We start from the raw sequence: 17,676 nt of genomic DNA on the forward strand, positions 1-17,676 counted from the left end.
TAAGGCAAAATAAGGAAATAAAAATGAAATCTACCAAATATTTAAATAACAAAAAGTGACATATTAGACAAAAAATAGAAAAAATGTGCCATATATGGTAAACAACATGTTAATTACCTAAAAATATAAGGAATGGCTGAAAGGCATTATTTTTATATCCTAAGGTTTATTTATTTTTTTATGAAAAAAATTGTTTCTAAGCTGTTTATACTCACAAGGAAATGCTTAAACTATAAAATTAATAGAAAAAAATACAATTGTGTCTGTTTAGCTCTCAATTATGGAAAAAATATGTGTAAGAAAAAATAAGATACAGTAAATAGACCAAAATGATAGCTATTTTGGCATTGTGGTAATATGGATTATTTTTACCTTTGTGATTTAAACATGCTAGGTATTCGAAATGTTCAACAATAAGCATCATCTACCAACAACAACAACAACAACAAAATTTTAAACCATCTTTAAGGGAAAAGCTTGGATTCATTTTGAAATCTTACCCATACATATTCCTTATTTTAATTATGTTTAGCAGAGACTGTCAATAAATACCTCCTTAGTCAATATGTGCAATTTTTTTTCTTTTGCTTTGTAGGGCTGCACTCTCAGCATATGGAATTTCCCAGCCTTGGAGTCCAATTGGAGGTACAGCTGCTGGCCTAGCTACAGTCACAAAAATGCAGGAACTGAGCCATGTCTGCAACTACACCACAGCTCACAGTAACGCCAGATCTTTAACCCACTGAGTGAGGCCAGGGATCGAACCTGCATCCTCATGGATCCTAGTAGGGTTTTTTAACTGCTGAGCCACAGAGGGAACTCCCTATGTGTGCAATTTAACATCCAGAAAGTTTCCTTCCTTAACAAATCTCTAATTTTGCCAAAAGGAAAAGAAGCTGCAGGTGCATGGATGTGCACAGTACAAAGAAATAAATAGCTAAAATACAAGAGCTACATTATTCCTCATTGCTAGTAATTATTTGTTTCTGCCAGAAGAAGAAAGCAATAAAGAAAAGATATATAGAAGAATTTCAGCAGTGAACATGTACTTATTAATTCTTTTCAGGGCTAAAATGACAGTTCCACTTTGTTAACACCGTATCTTGAAAACTATACAAAAGGATAAAAGAAAAATGAAACTTTTTATGTTTGGCATCCTGTTCTCAGACCTGAGGTCCACAGAAGGATGCAAAAGAATTGAAGGAGTCCTGCCTCCTCCCTTACAACTGAACACTGAGGTATCCTGCCAATTTTAGCAATCAACTGGAATTTGCCATATTTTTCTATGTAATGCCCAAGATGAAGCAATGTGGAACTTGAGAGGAACAATAAACTGAAGAAAACATAACGGCTGTGGGTAGTGGGAGAATCATAACTGAGAAAACAAGGACGGTGTGAATAAAATATAGGCATGCCAAATGTTCTTTGCAGGACTCAGAAATTTTTGCCCCCACAGAAAAGTTTCTTAGATAGCAAGTTTGGAATGTACTGGTAAATAAATACTTGATGGTAAAATGTAACACCTCACTGTATCCATTCAAAGATATCCCATTTGACAAAATGTAATCTTGCTGACATTTAAAGGAACCCTATTCTCCCTCCTATTTGGACAGAATGCACATCAGAGAGGCCATACAGATACGTGATATGTTCTCCAGTTGGGGGACAGTGGTTGTGAGCAACCTGATGAAGCTCTAGTTAACCTTTCTTCGACCTGATATTTTCCAACTTAGCCAGAATGGCCCAGGCAATCATTGGCTTCCTGCAGTCAGCTTATAACTTTGGGTAGGAAGGCCCTTAAGAGGTCATCAACAGTGCTTGAATAAATTCTGCTCCGCGGTGGGAGGCTGCAAACTTCAAGTTCATGTGCTTCAAAGGAAATTAATTTCCCACTGGTCTTGCAACTTTGTGTTACATAAATCCCTGGATTTAAGACTAGGAATATTTCTGATGTGCTTTTGAAAATCTGATCTAACTCGTGTTTTTAAAAAAGGAAAACAAGATTCTCCAGAACACAGCATTGTAGGCCTTTAATAAAAGGTTTGCACTGAGTAAGTCTTATCCCTGGATTATCTCCCTAGTACAGTAACTGGCTGGTTTTTAGAAGGCATCAAAGAAATAAGACAGACAAGAAAAGGGTATCCTCAGGGGGCAATGCCTATTGTAATCCTTTCAACTGCACTTGAATTTGGAAGTTGTCCTGTCCTTGGAGGGGACATGACTGAGGCCTGAAACTAACTTGCAATTTAAATGTCTCTTGATGCATTTCCAAATCCGGCCAGACTGCTGGAGCCACTCTCAAACATATGCATTCACAATCAACGCCCCAATCTTAACAGAGATCATGCTGAACCTTTGTAAACTGACTTGGAATTCTCTGGAAAATGTCCCCTATTTTCCAGGTGGAATTCTGGATGCAACTTTGTTAAAGAAATGCTTTCCAAAGCTTCTTCAGGGCAACTACCCTGCATGGAAGCTCTTGCATCCTGTGATTACAGAAGAATTTTCATAGAATTCACCTGTCCACTTGTCTTCTGCTGGAGCCTCCAGAGACGATTTGAAGGTTGTTTCCCTGTGTCTCACTAGTATTCTACTAAGATAGGGGATGACTGTTTTTACATTTATTAACTATATGACATTTTTTCAATTTCAGGTGTAAATGTTCTCAAGTTCTTTAGCCAACACAATATACACAGCTTAGAAGAATGAGTTTTCCATGACACAAATTGTTCAAGAATGATGAATATATTATAAGGGTTCTAAGTTGTGTCCCCTATCAGGATGTCTTATCATAGTCCTAATAACTCAATTGCTAGTTGTCTCAATTTCTATTAAAAGGATTCAAGGAATCTGTCTCTAATGATGTGCACAAGACCTGGAGGTTCACAAATGTAACAAAAAATACACACAGATGCTCTTCTTTCAGCAGAACCTTCTCACATTTTTGGTTTTAAATTTTCTCTACATAGTACTTCCAAGTGAAATTTCTAGGCTGCTTTACAGATACTTCTTTTGACCAGGAAGCCAAGTTCTCCCAACTAGGAGGTATCTGGATATCCAGAGAGTTTTGCATTTCAACTTACCCCTTTTACTTCCTAGAGATTTCCTTCATGGTATCATCACGGTCTGATCATAAGGATTTGGTTTTGGCAAACCGGCATTTCTTTCAATTTAGTTGAGGATTCTTAATGGCTTTGTAGCTTAGAATACATACCTCCAATATACTTTACAAAGCATAGGAAAGAAGCCATGAATGCTCTGATACCTTCCAGTGCCTTGTGGATATAGGAATTCCGCTTCCGCTCTATTCCAATAATAGAAAGATTAACAATGCTTTAATTTCACCCTGTGGATGTTACAATTCTCCTCATATGTCTGTATCTCGTCCTAATAGTCCTTTAACCTTCCTTATTCTCTATGCTGGTACTGTAGAGGAGACAGTCGAGTCATTGCCTGGCAAGGAACACTTGAACCTCTGCCTTTTACCACATCTATGGCAAGGAATGCAAGACTCAGAACCACAGCTATGGAAAACCAAGGAACACCTTTTACTGCTTCCCAGCAATGTATTAAGAAAACTAATACAGATTCAGTGTTATAGCCATGGGAAAAACAAACTATGTCACGAGGGTATCTGCAAGCAGTTGGCAATATTAACTATGTGCCAAGAATTAACATTTCATGTTTATACCAGATGTCAGGTATACCACTTCTCTCTCCAAGCTGTCAAAAAGCATAATACAGACAGAAAAGGTCAAAGAATCCTGAGGGATGCTAGTGGTGCTTAAAGGTTATAATGACTGAAAAAGATTGAGTTAAGTCTACATACATCACCACTTCAGATGTCATTTCACATCTCAAGTGGAAACAGAATAGGCCTTCTTAAGAGATTTGTGGAATACAATATGTTTTGGCAGTAGTGATGAAAACATACTATAGTTACTGTAAACCAGCCAGCATGGGTCCCCTTCTCTGAAGATCAATGATTATAGATGATTGATGGACTAGTTTCCTCACCAGAAAACACCAGCCTGTTTTATTATTATAACAGATGTAATGGGACCCACACATAATTAATTGAATTTACAATATGCCGGAAGTATATTAACTAGTCAAAGCATCCCTTAATTTTCTCCTCCAGTTTTCATAAGGATATAATGAAGAATCTACCCTCTAACATATCAAGAATTTTACAGGCAAGATGAATCAGAACAAATTCAGGGAACTGACTATACTTGCTTATTGCTAAGATATATTTTCCCTCTATTCCTGCCTTTCTTCCCTCTTCTTTCCTCTTTCTCTTCCTCCCTCTCCCTCCTCCCTTCCTTTTTCTTTATAATTTGTCAGTACAGAATCCTGTCTTTAAAGAATATGTGAATGGAACTACAACGCTTAAAATAGGTAAAATAAAAAAAATTAAAATAGGTAAAATAAAGAAAATCACTTTATTCGAACAGGAGGTTGAGAAAATCTAAGGTTTGTACACTAAGCTGACACCTTTGGCAGAAGATGATGTGTATGATCTTCAAGCTAGGTGAGCAATTTCCTGAAGTATATTTCTTGGAACATATGGTCCTGCAAGAAGTTACACAAACAAAGGGTTCTCTTATCAAACAGTTTGGGAGAAGCTACATGCTAAACTCCTCTCTAAGAGACTTGAAATTAATGCTGTTACTGTTAAAAATCCTCAATAAGGAATGTTGCTTTCTTTTGCTTCCCCCCCCCATTTTCTGAAAAAAAAAAAAAATGTTTTTTGTTTTTTGTTTTTCAAACTGACTCACTCTTTTGTAGGATGTCTATTCCTGTTCCCTAAGAACACATGGTGAAAAAATGTTGCTCAGTGTCACACGAATGGTCTGTGAGTAAAAGCCTAAAACCACAAGAGAAAATAAGGAGCCTGTGGTACATACGGACTTGACTTTATCAACTGTATTTAATTTATCAAACCATGAGTCCAATGGTCCTGGCAGGGAGGCAATGCACAGTTCCATATCTGTGCAGGGTGATCAATACTAGGCAGTGCAGAGCGTATGTGTCAAGTTGCATAAAATTCCAAGGGGGAGTTAAAGGAACTAACAGGAGTGGGTTGCAAAATGCTTAATACTTCCAAGTATAATAATGTCACTGGAAACATTATGTTAGAAAAATGAGCAAAAAATCCTTAAATTTCTAGATTTACATTAGGAACAAAAGTTTTTTAGGTATAGCTACAAGAGAAGAATTAGTTATGACTCTGCTTAGTTATTGAGTTTCCTTTTGGGAGTATGACGCTTCCTCACGGGAACCAGGCTTTCGTGACATCTCTCACAGATCTTCTAAGTTCTTCTCTTTACAGATAAAATCAAATGTAGTTTCAAAAATTACCAAGTGTGTACTTACATATAATAAAAGCTCACATATTAAAGCCCCACAGCTTCAACGTGTTTAGTTGACTGGTTTATCTCTACTTTGGGGCATAAAACATTTGCTAAGAAAAGTAATGATATACACAAGACCAGAAGGGGAGAATGCTTAATTACTTCAGAAAATGGATGCAAAATAAATTTGGAAAACTTTCTAGAAAGATTGAGATGTTACTTCCAAATATTGCAGGCCTCCAGGAGCCCAAAATTAGCTGTTTTAATTAGCCTTGTTTGGAATTGTTTTATGTACTCCCGAATCTAATAAAAGTGAATTTTCAAAGGCTATAAACAATACTCTTAACTGTCTCTCAGACTTGTATTCCTTCACACTATTAAGTCAATGAGACTTTTTTAAAAAATTAGCATTGGTTGGGGAGCTTGGGGTTAATAGGTACAAACTATTACCTTTGGAATGGATTATCAATGAGATCCTGCTATGTAGCACTAGGAACTATGTCTAGACACCTATGATGGAGCATGATAATGTGTGAAAATAGAATGTGTACATGTATGTGTAACTGGATCACCATACTGTATAGTAGAGAAAAAAGTGTATTGGGGAAATAACTGTTAAAATTATAATAATAATAAAAATTTAAAAAAAAAATAGCATTGGAGTTCTTGTTGTGGTGTAATGGGACTGGCAATAGTTCTGCAACCAGGACACGGGTTCCATTCCAGCCTGACACAGTGGGTTAAAGGATCTGGTGCTATTGCAGTGCGGCATAGGCTGCAATTGCAGCTTGGATCTGATCCCTGGCACAGGAACTCCATGTGGCGTGGGGAAAATAAAATAAGTAAATAAACATTAATTAAATGTCCTTGAGGAAAAGAATTCTCAATGTAGCCCACAGGCTAAAGGTACTCTGAAATCATGTATTGTTTGATCCACCGTCCTAACATTTTGAAGAAATTTGCCAACATACAATTTCTAGCTTTTCTTGCTTTCTCCACAATAATAATCAGCCAGAGCTGAGCAGCATTTGAACCTCTTGAGTGGCTGGAAGATTGTGGGTGTCATTTTTCAACATGATATGTTGCTGTTCTTACGTTTTCTTGATGGAAGAGTTGGGATAACTTAAACTAGTTATCATATCTAGATCTCATCATATGTGGGGGAATTAAAAGACCACAAAGTCCAAAGAGCTAAAGAAAAAAAATGTAGGAAAAAAATAGATGCTTGACTATGTTGTTATTAAAATTATTTGTTGCTCTTCTTTGTGACAAAAGGGTTCCTGGTCCATTTGATCAGTATTGGCCCTAACATGTACTTTTCAAAAGAGAATGGGAGCAGAAAGGAGGTATATACTGCTTGTGAATAGACTGAACGGTTCTGAAATTTTCTTTTCTTCCTGCCATGAGAATGGCATATTTCAGATAGGGGCTGCTTTTTCCCAAAATAAATAAGTCACATGGAATACATTTGTAGCCAATCCACTGCCTAGAGCCTACAAAACTGGAACCAAGGCTTCTTTATTATAATCCATTAAGACTTGGATTCATTCGTTACTGCGGCAGAATCTAGTAAAATCTGACTGATATGGAACAAATTTCATATACATGGTGGAAAATGCTCTCTGTGTTTAATATGCAAGGTGTGTCTGGGTCTAATGATTTTAACTTAAGAGGACATCAGAAAAAGAGCTACAGTAAGACCTGTAACCAGTAAATGGAAAATATGTGACAAAACTCTTAATAAACTCAGAAAAGAACTGTATTTTCTATGTTTTAAAAATGAATATAAAGTAAATTATGCTGTTAAGTGATTTAAATATGCTACTGGAAAAAAAAAAAAAAACCACAAAACTGCTCAAGTTTCAAACCTGGCCCTGCTCATTCATCTGAATCACTTTGTTGGCCCCTGTGGTGTTTCCGTGGATGCCTTTAGAAAATGATTCTTGAAATCTTATTGAAAACTCTGCAGATGATTTACTTCACTATTTCTTGGTTTTAAATCCTGGTATAACTTTAAAGTCCAAATTCCTAAAGTTATTGGTGGAAAACAGCTTTTAAATAAGAGCCAGGCCTAAGGAAAAAAGTGATTGATTTTGAAATTCCTCTCCTACAAATTCAATCTGGGTCTTACTCTAGACAGGCACACCTCTTAGAGATGGACACTTAGTCACAAATGCAGAAACATATGTACAGAAGAAATCATCACAATCTTATAAATAAACTATACTTCAATAAGACTTAAAAGAATAAAAATAACAACAACAACAACAAAACAAAAACAAAAACAAATGCAGACACATATAGACATAATACCAAGAATAAATAAACCATAACTACTCAGGGGTGAGATGCCAATCAGTGCCTCGAAGATGAAAAGCTATGCAAATGTAAGCAAGACTCAGTTTCTGTGATTCTCAACAAGCACAGCTGACTGCCCAGCATCTACCAACCACCTCACACCTGGGGAGGTGAATGAACACCAAGGGAATGTTCAGTTATGCACCTTGGCACACTAGCAACCACGCCATCTAAAGCAGCTCACGTTAATGAAGGAAAAACTCGGTTGAGATCAGAACTGCCTTGCTTATAAACAAATGAACATCAGTGTCCTATATAAGCCAAGAATCCCACTTCCCTTTTAAAGTCCAAAATGTCCTATTTATAGTAAAATGCAACCACTGAAATACCTCAGTGCTTTCCTTTGCTCCCTTATAAATAAATTTCTCTATTCTTTGAAACATTTCCTTAAGGCACTTAAATTTGTATGACTTGATGACAGTGTGTCTCAAAGTGTGCCTCAAGGCCCTGCTGAGTAAAAAATCCCCCAGGTCATTTATAAAGAGTACAGATTCCCATGAAGAGCCCCAAACTATATAGAGTCAGAATCTCTGAGAGTGGGATCATAGAATATACATTTTTAACAAGTCCTCCGAATGATCTTATACAGCTGCTAGAGTTCACGACATACAGCCTCTTAAAACACTCTACACCTTGTACATCCCAACACCCTGCATCTTATACATCTTTTTGGATGTTTAAGAGGCTGTACTTGTGTTTATTTTCAAAAGTACAGGTCTGCCTAAGTGTGGAAGAAAGAGGCCAGCTATACTTCCAGGCCGGTCCCCCTTCCCTCGTGGCACACGGTGGACCTCTTTGTTCTCTGTATGCCCACGTGACTGGGGACCAGTCAGCAGACCATGCACACACGTGACATGTTCCATCCAGGCACAGGTCCATAAAAGCCCTCAATGGTACCTCTCTCTCCCTTTTGTCTCTGCCAGCTTGACCAAGGTGGAGGCAGTGACCATGGAATTTAGATGGTGAAATGGAGAGGCATAAAGGGATGGAATCGGAAACCTATGATCAAAAACACGTGATGTGGACTTTCAGCAAGAAGTACAGATTGGTTTGAGCTAATATATTGTCAGGTTTCTTTGTTACAGTAGCTCGTGTAAACTTAATTAAACACAAAATACATATAAATGCATTTTTATGGCAAAGAAAGTTTAACTCTTCTTCTTGCTAACTCACAGATTAACTCTTAGGTTTCACCTAGCACTACTATGTTTTATAGTTTTTCTTTCCTGACAGAAAGCACCAACAAACAATCATTCTTAATTTCTACTTAAGATGTCAAGAATCAAAGCCTTTACCATCCCTGATTTGTATTAAATTAACAATGTAGTTTTTACTTAAAGCAGAAAACATCAGTCAGAGCTCTGTGATCATTAAGTAAGTTCCTGCCGAAGCATCATCACTGTAACAATGGATTTAAACTTCGAGCTTATGCATGCAGATTTTTTTTTGATGAGCTTACAGCTCCTCTGACTTCTGTCTGTGGATGGATGAAATCACAGTGAGGAAAACTAGCTGGACTTTAGAGTGGTGGAAAATGATTTTTCTCACCGTACTATAGCAGATCATTTACAGGAGTTGAGAAAGAAATGAGAGGCGCCAGCGTAAATCCATGCTGCTGTGAGGAAATATATGCGGAGTGGTCAGCAGCAGCCTTGAAATTTTGGAGAAACTCACAGACTGAACATGTAAAGGACAATGAATGCACAGTTTCTTTAAATTATCTTCAGGTGACCCTGCCTCCTTCCAGGGCTCTTTGTGGTGTGTTCAGCACTGACTTTAATCATAAAAGGATGCTGGAATAGCCCAAGGACATTTGTTGAGACATGAAGTTTCTGTTCCTTTATTTTTATTAAAATTCGTATTCTTGCATCAGGTATATTACCCCTCCACCCCCACACTGGTGTAGCCCTAATGATAATGCCCTTTGCATTAGCTATGAGGCTTTGGCTGTAAGAAACAGAAACCCACCAGCTCAGCCTACACTAATAAGGGAACACAATCTATGTCCATATACTGGGGCTGCTGCATAGCATCCAAGGGCAAGAAAGTAGCTGCCAAGAGAGAAAGGATGGAGAGACTGAGGCCAGGCTGTCAGGCTGTCCTTAGTCTTTCTTTCCTCTTTGTTCCTGCAGGGCTGCATCTCTGCTCCATGTGCATCACCTTACCTGGCATGATAGCAAGGGCCTGCCTCCAACATCCAAAGTCAAAAATTATAGCCTCTCAGGTCAAATTTCAATTTTCTAAGAGAGGGAAGCTGACTGGCCCAGCTTATGTCAGGTAACCTCCTCTGGACCAATCAGCTGAGGCCACCTGGGTCATGCTAGGTATGGGTCCAGCCTACAGAGGCCATGGAGGGAATTTCCAGGAAAAGAGGCCCCTGCTATTGATTCTTATATGGGAAGGACACCTGAAAGACATCCCCACTTCCCTAAATATAACTGTGTTGTTAAACAAAAACCAGTCAAATCTTCAACCAAAGAAAATCCAACCATTATGGCTGGAGGAAAACCCAAACATTTTCTAGAACTATATTTTTCTTTTTTTGGTCTTTTTTATTTTAGGGCCACACCCATGACATACGGAGGTTCCCAGGCTTGGGGTTGAATCAGAGCTACAGCTGCTGCCCTATACCACAACCACTGCAATGCCAGATCCAAGCCCATCTGCAACCTACACCACAGTTCACAGCAACGCCAGATCCTTTACCCACTGAGCAAGGCCAGGGATTAAACCTGCATCCTCATGGATGCTAGTCAGATTCGTTTCTACTGAGCCACGATGGGAACTCCTAGAACCATACTTTCAAAAACAGGTTATAAATATTCCAGACAAATGTACAAATGTGCCCTGGGTTACATGAAGAAAATGCAGTAACCCTCTTTATAGATTTATTTAGATATTTTAATTTTATATTTTTCTACCTAATAAACATGTTAGGAGTACAGTATATTTTTAATCGATATAAATAACTCAGACATTCCAAACAAGTCATGTATATTACCTTCTTAAATCCTCACAACTACCCTACAAAGATAAGTTCTGTGATTATTCCCCATGCACACAAAGGAAATAGAGACTAGGAGCTTAGTTCTTAGATGCCTGACTTGTACTTGCTATGCCTCCTAGGTAGATCCTAGTGTGTCTATATGTGTGTGTCTATAGGGGTTTGGTGCTTGAAAATGCTTGAATTATATCAGTGCATCTATCAAAAGGGTTTGCAGAAGGGTATCCTAGGATGCATAAAATATACAAATTGAAAAACTGAAGGCTGTAATTTTTGTAAGCATAAGAAAAATTTCCATCAAAAGCAACAGATGCAAGTCTAAAGCTCAAATTTTAGGTTGTATGTCTTTGGACAAATCACCTAATAGGCCTGAGCCTGAGCTTGTCAATGTAGATTTAGTGATACTTACTTCCTTGATGTTATAAGCAATAAACCCAGTGTCCAGTTGAATAATGACACCTGTATGGTTATTACAGGGTTAACCATTCATCTGCAAACCCACCTTTCTCACTTTCTGTGGAGCCATAAGCCCCTGAGGACAGGGGGATTCTTAATTACCTTCTATTTCCTGCACCCTGAGCCCAGTGCATTTCACTTGGGGAGCAGTTTGGATGGGGCTCAAAAACATTGATTTGAATACATTTCTACCAAGTTTATCGGTAATACTTTCAGTTTTTTTCTCTATTTAACCTAAGATCATTCAAGTAAAGGGCCATATATATTATAGTAAAATGGGATCATAAGTCAGAAACATTTTCTACACATCAACAGATATTTGATGGATATATAAGTAAATCAAAATAAGAATAAAATCAGAGTTCCCACTGTGGCACTGGTTAAGGATCTGGCATTGTCTCTGGAGCAGCTAGGGTCACTGCTGAGGCATGGGTTTGAACTCCAGCCTGGTGCAGTGGGTTAAGAATCTGGCATTGCCACAGCTCTGGCACAGGTTGCAGCTGTGGCTTGGATTGGATCCCTGGCCTGAGAACTTCCATATGCCATGAGAAAAAAATATGAATAAAATAGATGGATGGGGGGATGGATGGATGGAAGAAGGAAGGAAGGAAGGAAGGGGGCAGACTCAATGAATATTTTAAATTCAGTTTCTACTTTTGAGCCCTCTGGAAAAACTTAGGATTTTTCATCTCCATTTCCAACTACAAAATGGCTGCTCAGCAATTAAGACTATTTCCTACAAGAGATATTCCATTTAGAGATCAAAATATTTAGCTGTTACCCACATAGTAGCAGCTGAGGTTTATGTGTCAATTGATTCAGAACATTCTTATCTGAACACTACTATAAATTTCTTAATATTTTGGACTCCTATAAATGTCAACAGCCACATCAGCATTGGCACATATTCAAAAAATATCTTCACAACTGTGAGATATTATTCTTTCAGCTAGATTCTCTAACTCTCTGCCAGTATGTGTTAATATACCCCCAACTCCCAGGCTGAAGGGTAATAAATTAAGAGTGATATTCTATGGTGCAGACAGATGTTTATTACTTAATAATAACCCACCAATCATCTGTTTTATCTTGATTTCACCATTTGTGATGGTATAAATTTCAGCTATGATGCATCTTTCAGATACATGGTTTTAAGGAAAGGGGGAAACCCCTGGGTTCTCAGAGAAGCATGTTACACAGTGACCAGTCATAAATATGTCACGGGAGCCAGAAAGCACATTCTGACCATGAACATATTATGTTTTCTTTCCTTCAAAGTTTTGTAAAAAAGTTATTGTTTTATGTTCAGTTACATCACAAACATAAATAGTAGAGGAGTGTAGTTCAAGGAAAAATAAGTGCATAAGACGAGACGGTACAAAGATTGCACATTAAGATATTTAGGAAAATTATTGTTTTGTGTCAAGATGTCATTCAAAAACTCTCAGTCATGTCTCATTGCCTTGGAGCAAGGTCTAGCAGCTGGATAAGTCTTTCCAGAATGTTCCTACTTGGAAAATTTTCATCGCCTTGGGGCAAGGTCTAGCAGCTGGATAAGTCTTTCCAGAAAATTCCTACTTGGAAATTTTCCCCCACTTAAGCTACCTGAGATGACGTTTGTTTCTCAGTCTTAGGGAAAGAAAAAAAAAAGATGTTGATAGAGAGGGTGTAAATCCCATGCCATCTGGTTATGTTGCTAACAGTTCTCACCTCCATCACACCGAGATTTACAAAGCAATTTTTAGCATGAAGTCTCCTCATCCTCTACTCCCTGCTGTTTGACATCTTACATTCTCTTTTTCACATCCCAAAGGCTGTGTTGTTGCACTCGGATGGCAGTCCAGGGCTGTCATTGCAAGAAGAATATGCACAGGGCACCAATATGGGAGTCTGAATCAAAGACCAAAGCTGTTTGCTTCTGAAACACTGGGAAACACTCAGGCCTATTCTTTACTCAAAATAAATCTCATTAGCCATCCTTGGACAAAATCCGATTTTTCTTTTTCTTTTTCTTTTTTAGGGCCCCACCAGTGGCATATGGATGTTCCCAGGCTGGGAGTCGAATAGGAGCTACAGCTGCCAGTCTATCCACAGCCACAGCAACGTGAGATCCAAGCAGGATCTCTGACTTACACCACAGCTCACAGCAATGCTGGATCCCCGACCCACTGAGTGAGGCCAGGAATCGAACCTGCATCCTCATGAATACTAGTCAGATTTGTTTCTGCTGTGCCACAAAGAGAACTCCAAAATATGATTCTTTTTAACATATTTATATGCAATAACTTGATTAACCTATGAATTCCTATCTAATTAGTATTTGTCATGAAGGGCCCATGAACTAGTCTTGTATCATTATTTATATCACTGTAATTTTTCTTGTGCCTTTGGATTTCTAAAGATCTGATAATGATATCAGCAATGGAATGGTGGTTACACTAAAGCTCAGCTTTTCACACTACAGGTCGCTGGATTAATAATTAAACTATATAAATCCATGCCTGGTACCTGATTTTTGGTTTGCCAATTCCTGGTTTTCCAGCTAATTTTCAGGAGAGTTCTAACTCCTTTTGCCATAGAGAGGTGCTGAATTATTCTGCAGAGAAGATGATGAATAGAAAGTGGTATGAAACATCGTAAAATGAGTAGGAGATAAGACCTCTCTCAAATGACAGCAACCTGTGTTGCCTAGGAGTAATAGGGACTCCTAGGAAACATTTCTAATTGTCGCCCATCTCATAGCAGTTTTTTTTATCTTATGGCATCAAATAAATGGCAACTGCTCTTTAAGCAAAGCAGGCTCAGGTTGCTGCTACTTTCTTATATATTAGCTGCATAGATAAATTAATTAACGGAATATGAATAATATGCAGCTTCCATACTTTCGGACTCCTATTTAGGCTCTTTCCTTGCTTATCCCTCTGGTCACTTACCCAGCTCCTCTCCATACTTTTAATCAAAAGAATCTCCTAGCAGATGGTTTATTTTCATAAGGACCCAGCACATTGCTTAGCATATAAGCAGCACTCAATAAAGAGAGGGCACTATTATTATTATTATTATTATTATTATTATTATTATTATTATTTTGCCTCTGGTGTCTACTCTGTTAGGCTGTGACTCTGTTAGGGTGTATGATGGATGTGTAAAGCATGAGGATGTCTTCAGTAATCAGAAAATAAAAATATTAAACATTTCTGACTACTGAGAAGTGACCAAGTAGAACTGAAGAAACATGATGAAGTGAATAAAAATGACGCATTGGTGAAGATAGAGAAGGGCAAGTCATGTCCTGCAGGGACCGTGGGACTTTACGGGCACTGGGCAAAATGGATCAGAGTGTGGGCTGTGAGGCCACATCACATATACTGATAAATCCCGGAGTCATGGCTTCAGCTGCTCTGTGACCTGCCCTGCACCCTCCACTGAATTAAAAGGTCCTTAGTCCACAAGGGGATGAAGTCGGCTGATACCAGCTTCTGTGGTCAGAGTTCACTGTGATCTGTCAGTGTCTACACCTGTCTGCTTGGTACCCAAGGCATATGGTTGTTAAATACTTCTATCTCTAGAAACAAAGTTTGCAGTGCATTCTCAAGAAGCATTTATAACTGGCTAAACCTAAAAGGGATTCCTTTATTCATTCCAGGAATGTTTTCATTTGTTCAAGCATTATTCCCTGACTGCATATTATATACCAGCCTTGTGCAGAGTGAACATGAACATAGGCTCTGTCCTCAAGAAGCTCCCAGACCAAGGAGTCAGGGCAGGGGATATAAATTGGAACTTGGTTGACTCAATATCAGGTAGACTTGGACCAATGAGAATCCTGTTTTCAGTGTCTAAATCTGATGTTCTGGCCACAGTCATTTTCCTGAACAGTATAGCATGAAGGAAAGCATGCTTTTGTTCAGTTATTTGCTATCTCCTGCATGCACTAGGTTCTTAAGAGCACTGGGCTCTATCTGGCCAGATTGCTTTCCTTCTTCACCTGCAATCCTGCTTGACTTCCAAAGTCACCTCAACCTATGAGCTTTAGCAATGAAAAGGCAATAAGAAGTCACCAAATGAATAGCAATATGAAGTCACCAAAGGCAGACATATATCAGGATATCATTACTCAAGAGAGCTATGACTGGCCAACAGTTTTCCAATTCCACGACAACAGAAGAGAGCCATCTTTTGGAACACGTTTTATTCAATAGCTTATTAAGACATTTTCACTGTGTACATGGCCAGCCAACTAAAAGATCCTTCCTTTGTTAACAGGAATATGTCTTTTCATAAAAATGCTTAAAGGAGATCCCTTAGTCACTCAGACTCTTAAATGGGATCAACATTTTCAAAACTCACCATAGACAAGACTACCTAGTTATTATTATATGTTGATTTATAAAATAAATTTTAGTTATTTTGATACCTCCTTACCAAATGTAATTCTAAGAATTATTAGTTTCTATCTAATACATGGCCTCCTAATCCCCCCCCCTTTTTTTTCCATAATAAAGTCCTTCTTTCCCTTTGGAAGCTATACTTTTCTCATTCTAGTGCTTGTTAGCAGATGGAAGTCTCTGGTTCTCAGCTGCAGGGAAAACCTCATAAGCATGGCTCATCCAATTAAAATCAGAAGCCACTGAACAACAGCCTGTCTGGTTCATTAGGATGTTTAGCTCTAAGTACCACAAGATCCCAGAGTTGTCAGGGGACATGTGCCAACACAGGAGTCTACATGACAGTGGAATCAACACAGAGGGAAGGTGAGCCAAGAAGTACCTAGAAAGACCAACTACTTACGAAAGTAGATGACTCTCTGGGTCTTGTAGACTGGGTTCTCAGGGAGCAAATTATTAGAGTTTGGGATAAAAGATTTTTATCAATGATCAAAACCTACGCAAATAAGGAGGCAGAAGCAGGACTTGAGACAAACTAGAAGTCAAACTGTGATGTGATCCAACAGAGCCTTGATCATAGAGACAGGAAGCTCTGGATTGAGTACTGACCACCAGGACTGCCCAGTGTTGGGGAGAAATGGCTGGCCCCTTATGGTCTCTCCTTGTTCAGTCACCAGACGTGGGCAGCTCCTGGAAGGGTGAGACCAGGGGCAAGTGGCTCTCTGCGGCCCAGGAAGATCAGGAAGGTGCTAAGAACTGGAGATCATCTGTTAACCCTACTGCCCACAACAAGGTAGTGAGGCCTTCTGGGTGACAAACCTCCATGTCAGCCACACAGCTCTACTAGACTCCACGTGATCATCCCAGTTATGTGAGCCAGTAAACACCCTATTTTCCTCAGGTCAATCTGAGCTCAGGTTCTTTTATTGATAATCAAGAGAGTCTATGCTTCCCTTCAAAGTTGAAGTTCCTTGAATGTACATTTTTGTTGAAATTCTGAAGTTGCAGAGGAACTTCAACTTTGAAGGGGTAACTTCATGACTTCAGCAAAATATACATTCCCCAAGTATGACTGGGGAGCCCAATTTAAACCCAAACTCACCAACATGAGGGCAATCGTGGCGGCTAATCAAGTCCCAAATCTGCAGTCTGCAGCTGGCTCAGACATTTTAAGTGATCAGATACTGAAGATGGGAAATGTTTGTTTTATTGGGCTGACGGGCTTGTGATTAAAACTGCTAAGTCACTGGGGGAAAAAGGACTTCGATTTGTATGGCACAAAATAAATAAAGTCCAACATATTTTCATTTGAATAAGCTTTACTATGAGGGGAAGAAGACTTCTCAGTCTCCCCTCTGGTCATAAGGATGCTCTCTAACCTCTTTATCTCTTAGTAATTCACATCCTCTCAATAACAGAATGTGTTTATTTCTCTGAGAACAGTGATTCGCACATTAATAATGGCCTCTTTGTTCTGCTGCGAGTGACCAAGTCTGCAATAGTGAGCATAGGAGGAAAATCAAACTAGCACTTCAGGCTCTTCCTGGGGAGTGGTGCTTATTAAATTATTTTCGTATTGCAGAAGTTCATTTTCACTCTTTGTAGCTATTTTGTTAAGCTTCTGAATTTCCAACAATATTTCAATTTATACCAATGTAGCACAAAATTTGCAATTCCAACACCCTAATAAAAATGATGTGAACATACCTACCTGTATCATTTTAGAAATCTATTATATATATATATCAAGAGGTCCAACAGCTTATATCAAGAAGTATGTGTAAGTGTGTGTGTGTGGTGGGGGAGGGGAGAGAAAGAGAAAGCACAAAGACACTAACGTATGTCACAGTCTAAAACTAAATAATAAATGCTAACAGTATAGGGATGAAGCATTATACAGCACCATTAGGTAATTGAAAAGAACTTGATCTTGTTTGCCTTTAGACTCTTCCTGGTTGGAATGATTAAATTATGATTATAAACTTCTCTGGATAGACCATTTTCTGTAGTTTCTCATATTCCGACTCAGCTGACAGAATCCGATGCTTGGATTATCAAGTTTCTCAGGGTAATTTATGGAAGCAATAACAGTACATATGCTGTGGGTCATGCC

At 38.6% G+C, this 17,676-nt stretch overlaps 1 protein-coding gene across 18 annotated transcripts in view; it reads right to left on the bottom strand.

Moving 5' to 3' along the window:
- The window catches only part of CNTN3 (contactin 3), a 370,397-nt gene that overhangs the window by 150,816 nt on the left and 201,905 nt on the right, over nt 1–17,676 (bottom strand). The gene's annotated exons all lie outside the window — the stretch shown is intronic.

This window comes from Sus scrofa, chromosome 13 (assembly GCF_000003025.6).
Source record: "Sus scrofa isolate TJ Tabasco breed Duroc chromosome 13, Sscrofa11.1, whole genome shotgun sequence".
Lineage (NCBI taxonomy): Eukaryota > Metazoa > Chordata > Mammalia > Artiodactyla > Suidae > Sus > Sus scrofa.